The sequence below is a fragment of the Lampetra fluviatilis genome, chromosome 2 (genome assembly GCF_964198595.1).
Source record: "Lampetra fluviatilis chromosome 2, kcLamFluv1.1, whole genome shotgun sequence".
Lineage (NCBI taxonomy): Eukaryota > Metazoa > Chordata > Hyperoartia > Petromyzontiformes > Petromyzontidae > Lampetra > Lampetra fluviatilis.
Genome location: NC_136276.1, coordinates 8,270,438 through 8,278,962, shown reverse-complemented (window position 1 = coordinate 8,278,962; position 8,525 = coordinate 8,270,438). Strand labels below are relative to the sequence as shown.

Below are 8,525 nucleotides of genomic sequence, written 5' to 3'. Positions count from 1 at the left end.
AGTCTGTGTGGAAAATGTCAGCTCGATTGGATCACGGGAAATTGGTTAAAAAACTACCGAAAGATTTGCACGGTCGTAAGCAAGCAAGCAAGCGCGCAAGTGAACTTAATATAAAGGATTTAAAAACAAAAAACCCTGACTTCCAACCGAACGTTCGCTCTTCGTTCGAGCTCCCTCCGTCCGTGCCAGACCACGGACCGTCCAATCAACCTGCAAATATAGAATCTTCCCGGCCCACTCCTTTGCATCCCCCCCGTGATGTGATGCGTAAAGTGTGAACACGGAGCAAGGCAGCAGGGCGGAGCAGAGAGCGAGGCTCCTCCCGTGTCACCCCGGGGTGGAAACGAGTGGTGGAGGAGGAGGAGGAAGCAGATGCAGGCAGGAGGATGGACGACAGTGTGGAAGCACCTCCCTCCATCTCCCCTCCTCCTCCCCCCCCCAGCTCTCTCGGGGAGCAGGGCAAGATGGAGGGGCTTTCACCACCGCCGGGGGGCTGATGGAGCCTCCGTGGGCAGCTGCTGTTAGTGTGTCTCCTTCCCCGTGGGGCCCCCTCCTGAGCAAAGGGAGTCTGATGGACGGGGGCATCAGAAACCATTGGCTGTGGAGCGGGCAGGGAACGCTGCTGCTGATGATGATGATCCTGCTGCTGATGATAATGTGCTGATGACCGCTCGTGTCGAGGTGGGGGAGGGTGGTGGTGGTGGTGGGAGTTGAGATGTCCGGGGTTGGGGGGTGGGGGAGCTGAATCTGTGGTTTTGGTCGCCCGGAGGAGGCGTCGTGGAGCCGGCGGGGGAGGCAGGCAAGGCAGGGGGGTGGCTGGTGATGACGACGACGATGGGGGAGGAGGATGTCTGTATAGTTGTATCGGTGCCTCTGTATTTATGTAACAATAGTGCTTGTACGTATGTTGCGTGGTAGAAAAGGACGCTCCACTCCTCAACACGTATATATGTGTGTATCTGAGCCGGTCATGTGTATGCGCCTTTACGAATGTACATCTCGTTTGTGCGTGCTATTGTTTGTGTGTGTGTGTTGTCTACGTTATTCACTCCTGCTACAGCGGTATATGCGCGTTGTCAATAGGTGCTCGCTAACGACACTTTATCCAGCAGTCGGGCTGAAAGGTAGAAAGGGGCATTCGCCGGCGGCGTGTTCACTCGTCGGTTGTGTAAACGCACGTGTACACACACCGGTACGCGTGTGTGTACACGTGCGTGTGTGTACACCGGTACGTGCGTGTGTCCACACCGGTACGGGCGTGTACACCCACGTGTACACCCGCACGTGTACACGTGCGTGTGTGTGTGTACACGTGCGTGTGTACACGTGGGTACTTGCACATCGTTCGCATACCCCGTGAACGGGTGAGTTCGCAAGCACTGTCGCATTTAAGTGCCTTTGTACATGTGTACAAGTACGGTGGGTGTATACACACGCGCGCGTTTACACATTGAGTGTTGGCGTGTAAAATGTATTGTATGTCATCAAATCTAGAATGTACACGTGTGTGTGTGGGGAGCGGTGGTGCAGCGGTTAGCGCGCTGCGCTACGAACCCAGGGACCCGAGTTCGATTCCGGCTCTCGGCCAAACCCCAGTGACGATTATCTGAACCGGTCATGGGCCTCCCCTAGGTCGACTCGGCCTCAAATGAGCACCTGGTGCGGTGTGTAGTGAACATCGCCATTGGAGGAGGGGGGGAAGACAAAGGCGGCCGGTGTGGTTGCTGGCCACCCAACCCCCTCATGTGCCACAGTGCCGGCCTTCATAGGCGCTCTACAACAGAACTTTACCCCAAAAGTCTGCTCAAGATACACCGGGGGGTGGTAGTCTTTGTCGTGTACACACCAGACTACTGGAGTACTTGTTCGTATCGGGCTAGGACGTTAGGTGTTCAGTCTGCACGTGTATGTGTCCACGTAGCTATTTCCATAAGCGTGCCACCTATGAATGAATGAATATAGTTGCGAGGACGGGCTTACCCACGTGGCTGGGCTTTCAAATGTAATACCGGACACAGCTGGAGGCAGCAGCAGCAGGCGAAGGTGACGACGACGATGATGATGAGATTGTGATGAGGTGTGGGAGGCGAGGGTTGGGGGGGGGGGCATTGTTCCAGAGACAATTAAGGGGACCCTCCTGGCACCGTGGGGGCTCGAATATCCCCCGTAGGGAGAGGCGGACGTGAGCGTGCATGCTAAATGTGTTGCTTTAGCAAGAGATGGGAGGATTTACACTTTGTAGAAGGGGACCCATATTATCGTGTTAAAATACACTTGGTGGTGGTGATAAGAGAGTTTATTGATATTGCAACTATGGCATGGGTAGTTAAGGGTTAGAAATTGATACCTGTCTTTTACAAGACATTTGAGTTTTCAAGTCCTTAAGGACAAATTGTGTTTGTCTATTTGTTTGTGTTTCTCCCTTATGATAGAACTTTGTAGGATGAAGGTTGAGATTTATAAGGGCACGGGGGTGACCAGTAAGGTCTGAATTGGTCTGTAATAAGGTAGGGCACTGATTAAGGGGTTGGCAGGTATGGAAATTGTTCGTCAAAACAGATACTTGAATGCTAGTCTTGATTTGCAATGTCAACAGGAAGAGGTGATGAAATGAACCTCTCTAGAAAGATGCAACAATAGTTTTATTACTGGAGTCGAAAATATGAACGAGTCCCTTGTTCATCGGAATAATCTTCCTATAAACCAATACTAATTGGCTTAATGCATGCACCAGATCAAGACAATAGTAAACATTAAAATACCGTACATTGTGAGTTACAGGAAAAGTAATGAGTGAAGAAGAGTCAGTATCTTCAAAATAATGTGTGAATAATAGTTAACTAAAGCATTGTAAAACTATCCTTGATTGGCAACTGTTATCATAATTATGAATTCATCTAAAGCTAAACTTTTATCATAAATAAATAGAATTAAGTTAATTCCACAATCATGTTTGTTGTTGCGGTGGACACTTCAAAATGCGAATCAACAGAAAATAAAGCAAGGATCCCCCGTGTAGCCTTAACAGAATGTTGGGGCAAGTGCTGTTAGCGAGCACCTATGAAGTACAGCACGGCACTGCGAGTGGGTGGCCAGCACCACGCCCGGCCGCCTTTGTCTCCCCAGTGGTCATCAGCAGCAGTATCGGTATCGGCATTAATACTAACCACAGCAGCATTACATCAGCAGCAGTAAAATACAAAATAATTAGCAGCGGAATAATCAACAGAAACAACACTCATTTCATCATCAGCACATCATCATCCCATAGTCATCGGCACGAGCAGTATAACAATGCAAATGTCGCCAGAATCATATATATCATGTTCATCATCACTAGAATAACACGACTGACGTGTGAATTCTGAATCCATCTTCAACAATCATCAGTTGAATATGTAAAGTCGTATCCATCACGTAACATTATCACCATATCGTAATCATCAACAGCAGTAGCATAGTTCATGATCATCACCAACATCAGAAACATCAACAACATCATCAGCAAACATCACCACCAACATCATCAGCAACATCACCACCAACATCATCAACAAACATCACCAACATCAGCATCACCAACATCATCATCAGCAACATCACCACCAACATCATCAGCAAACATCACCAACATCATCATCAGCATCACCAACATCATCATCAGCAACATTACCAACATCATCATCAGCAACATCACCAGCATCAACATCACCATATCATCAGCAACATCACCAACATCATCATCAGCAACATCACCACCAACATCATCATCATCACCAACATCATCATCAGCAACATCAGCAATAGCAGCAGCAGCAGTGGGTGGGGTGGGGGGGGTCCGTGGATGAAGGGGGTCTGGCCGGGCTGGCGGGGCCGGGTCCCCGAGGGGCCAGGGGGGGTGCCGATCCCGGCCGGGCAGACGGCCGCCTCCTCCTCCTGCTCCCTCCCTCCACCTCCTCATTCCCCTTTCAATCAACAATCTCCTCATTCCCCTTTCAATCAAAAATCTCCTCTCGCCTCGTCACTCAACAGCGGTGAGTTTTCGTTCAAGTAACAATGATGATGTGTTGTTTTTTAAGCCTTTGTTGTCCGCGTTGTTGCGCGTTGAGACAAGAGGGTCTCGAACACGTGTTGTGGAAGCTGGGGGGATGATGGGGTTCTGTGCACTATGGAGTGGGAGGTGTATATCATCATCATTGCCACAAACATACTGTCTGTATTCGGTATTAGCACCAGGCACTGCCAGTCTTCCACTCAACATCACCATTAGTCTACGACCATCAATCACGTTATCATCATGACCTCACGACAATTCGTATTTCAACATCGTTACCATCCTCGAAATCACGCGTATCATTTTCTAGTAATGAAACTGATGACTGGATTGATGATTGTGTGTTATGGTTTGTAGCCTGAAATGTTCCACTTTAATGTAATATTGATGTGTCAATTAAATAATACTCGACGTATGTTTTATTAAAGAACGAGTTTGGAGAGACGAAATTTATGGGACATTGTGTCCATCTCCTGGAGACAGACAACGTGTTATTGGAGCGATCTCGGACTTGAGTCAAATTTGACTTTCTAGAGACTTAGACAAAATAGATGGATGTCCACTGGCACATGGAGAATTGATCTTTGTTGGAGAAAAGGAGCGAATGCATAGCAATAGTTTGATAGGCATACCTTTTGAGACACAAAGGAAAGCGTTGCAGTGCTGCACTTGAGTTGGTTTGCTTTTGTATTTTTTGTGACCCAGGTTGTTACTCTTGAAAAATGAGACTGTTCTGGTCTCGTTAAGTTTTCACTGGGTTCAATAAACTGGTGAGCTGATATTTAGGAGACGGGGAGAATACATGATTATGATGTGGTGGTCTGAGCTTAAGGAGAAAGAGAGTGGAAGTGGTATGCGAGTTGTCATTTTGCAGAGATGTTGGGAGAATGGACAGAGGGAAATCCAAGCCATCGGTGAGGCTGTCCTCTTGAGAGTCAAGGGGTGATTATATAATTACTGACTCAATAAGATTTGAAGAGATAATTTAATTGAGGGTGTACATCTCATCATGATGCGTGGCATGAGGTAGGGACTGAGGAGGTGTGTGTGTGGGAGTAATGTGTGGTGTGCATCAGGGTAGATGTCTCAAAACCTTGCCAAGTCCCTGTTACAGTATTTGTAAGTGGTAACCTTGCAAATTGTTTACAAACATGCAATAGGTATATATGTAGTGCACGATGTATTGTCGACAATAATGTACTGTTATACTGCAGTGTTCATCGAAAATCCTTCATCCAGCGGTGGATGATGATGGGTACTGACGGTGGTGGTCTTAAATTTACTACCGAAAATTATTATATCGTTCATGTATTGCAATTATGATTTAATGGAGCATATTGTTCAATGCAAATTCATTCCATTTGGTTGAGATGGAATGACGTGGGGGTAACTGGGTGAATGTTAGGCGAGTTGTGGGGTGATTGTAGGTTATTCGAGTGAATGCGCGAGTGTGTCTCAGGAGATGGAGGAGAGAGCGAGTGGACCAAATGCATTTTGAGTGATTGGATGAATGAGTGGGAGAGAGAATGAGTTGCCGAGGAGATAAACCGGGGAATGACTAGATGAGTGGATTAGTCAGGAACAAATTAGTGAACTATAAATGGTTGAAGCAATATTCATTTCACACTTGCATGCATAAATTAGCAATCCAGAATATAGATTCAGTAGAATGTCACTTAATTAGAGGACTGAATTTTGGCCAGATATGGGTTTTGATGATGGCTGACAGGTGTAGGATAAGATAAGGTCTTTAGTAAATATATATCCACGAAAGACAAACAGATACAACCCGATAGGCAGACACACAGCCAACAATATAGACAGAAACCCAGACAAAAATCCTTTCAGACGGGCATATTATAGAACAGACGGGGCAGACGTAGATTGCCAAACTTTGGTGCAGGCACAGACAGCGAGCCAACTAAAAAACACACAGCCATCCAGATAAACATGAAATCAAGAGAGCCAAACAAGAATGTGAACATTCACACATGCAACAGACTCTCCATCGCCCATGATTCCATGGGGCCATGCAGTTATGCAGTCAATCATTGCCGACAGCGGCCAGGCAGACGGCCAAACATGTAAATAGATGCAGACAAATGCTTGAAAAGAGACGAACACAAGTCGGATCCATAATCTTAATTTGGGGGGGGACTCGACCGGGCCAGTTTGTCCAGACCCATCATGCACAGGGTGGTCGAGACGTCTTGTGACCTCCATTTGATCCTCTAAAACGTACTATTTTAAGTAAGGTGTATTTAAAACATAAATTCATATGTAAATGAAAAAAAGGTTAAATTAATTGGGGGGGGGGGGGGTCACAAGGCATACGGACCATACTGTACAATATATCCATACCTCTTATACAACCAAATACAGATAAACGACAGACAAATACATAAACGTCAAGGAAACCCCGTGGGGTGGGTGATATAATCAAGACATCCCCAATTAACAGCTAAGACAAGACATCCAAACGGATATCGCACGAGAGTGCCGATCATCTCGCAATTGCACAGCTAAGACACGTGGAGATACACACCCAGAAGCCACACGGACATCGTCTCATCCATTCCCTCGGTGGGATTTGTGGTACCAGCAGCCAGCCAAATAATTACAACACAAACCGCAGCCCCAAATCGGACATCAAAACAGCGGGGACAGCTCCACACAGAGGGCCCTGGGGACCCCCGGTGGGACTCATCGGTGGAAAAAAACCCAGATTTTTCCACAATTACACCCGATTTCGTGGGAATTAAAACCTGGTTTATTGAATACGACACTGATAGGCTTAGGCTGCTATCGTAGAATGCGGCGGGCAGGTTGGTCTTGATGAACACGAGCTTCTTCTCCACAATCGTGGGCGCCAGTGAGTTCCTTAGCTTGGAATGGATGAAGCCCATCGTCGAGAAGTGCGGTTCTGCAATTAAAACCAATTAAACCGGATTTCTCACAATCTCAGATGATCGGGTTTAATATAAAAAGACAATTAAACCCGACTTGTGGCCACCCTTGGGTGGTGGGACCACGTCCACCCCAAACTTTCACCCAGAATCTTAAAGATTTCGGAGATTCCATCACCCCGCTCACTTTTAGGGGATTAATTCGTTCTCCCTGCAGCGTGTGGTGAGGGTGGGTTATGGTTTAGAGTACGAACAGTGGCTAACAACCAAACAAAAACGTCACTTTCGCTGCTGCTGCGGCTGTTGTTGCTGCTTCTTGCTGCTGCTGCTTCTTGCTGCTGCTCTGCTGCTATTGCTGCTGCTGCATCTGCTGTTGTTGCTGCTGTTGCTGCTTCTTGCTGCTGCTGCTGTTGCTGCTTCTTGCTGCTACTGTTGCTGCTGTATCTGCTGTTGCTGCTGTATCTGCTGTTGCTGCTGCATCTGCTGTTGTTGCTGCTGTTGCTGCTTCTTGCTGCTGCTGCTGCTTCTTGCTGCTGCTGCTGCTGTTGCTGCTTCTTGCTGCTACTGTTGCTGCTGCATCTGCTGTTGTTGCTGCTGCATCTGCTGTTGTTGCTGCTGTTGCTGCTTCTTGCTGCTGCTGCTGCTACTGTTGCTGCTTCTTGCTGCTACTATTGCTGCTGTATCTGCTGTTGTTGCTGCTGTTGCTGCTTCTTGCTGCTGCTACTGTTGCTGCTTCTTGCTGCTACTGTTGCTGCTGTATCTGCTGTTGTTGCTACTGTTGCTGCTTCTTGCTGCTGCTGCTACTGTTGCTGCTTCTTGCTGCTACTGTTGCTGCTGCATCTGCTGTTGTTGCTGCTGCATCTGCTGTTGTTGCTGCTGTTGCTGCTTCTTGCTGCTGCTGCTACTGTGGCTGCTTCTTGCTGCTGCTGTTGCTGCTGTTGCTGCTTCTTGCTGCTGCTACTGTTGCTGCTTCTTGCTGCTACTGTTGCTGCTGTATCTGCTGTTGTTGCTGCTGCATCTGCTGTTGTTGCTACTGTTGCTGCTTCTTGCTGCTGCTGCTACTGTGGCTGCTTCTTGCTGCTACTGTGGCTGCTTCTTGCTGCTACTGTTGCTGCTGCTTCTTACTGCTACTGCTTACTGCTCTGCTTGCTGGCTGCGGCTTGGTGCTCGTGTTTGTCCGTGAGGGTTTGAGGCTGTGGTGGTGGTTGTGGTGTAGCCACCCGGGGCTAGGAGGCTGCGAGCGAGGAGCGAGGGGGGCCGTGGGGCTGGGTTCGTGGTGACCGCCGCGCCGGGCAGAGGGGGCCGGGCCCGGCCGCCATCTCCCGCCTCGTTCCCTCCTCCTCCTCCCCCGCCGCCGTCGCTGCCTCCACCGCCGCCGCCTCCTCCTTCTCCTCGTCTCTCTCCTCCTCCTGCTGCTGCTCCGCGGTGTCTCTGTCCCGACTCTCCCACTCACATTGCTGCTGCTGCTGCTCTGCGCATCAAAGCCCTCCTCCACAGGCAAGTCGCAAGCGGTAATGTCCCTCCTCGCCTCCATCTCCTCCTCCTCCTCCTGCTGCTGCTTCTGC

The 8,525-nt window shown here is 48.6% G+C and overlaps 1 protein-coding gene across 5 annotated transcripts in view; it reads left to right on the top strand.

Annotated features, from left to right (window-relative positions):
* Positions 1–424: 424 nt before the first annotated feature.
* The window catches only part of LOC144941262 (nucleolar transcription factor 1-B-like), a 28,336-nt gene continuing 20,235 nt past the window's right edge, over positions 425–8,525 (top strand). For 2 of the 5 annotated variants that reach the window (XM_078867897.1, XM_078867882.1), the window contains exon 1: positions 8,114–8,457. The gene's annotated coding sequence lies outside the window, so the exon portion shown is untranslated. Of the gene's footprint in view, positions 682–3,877; positions 4,035–8,113; positions 8,472–8,525 lie in introns of those variants that run through there. The other 3 variants (XM_078867895.1, XM_078867894.1, XM_078867893.1) reach the window with 3 other exon arrangements.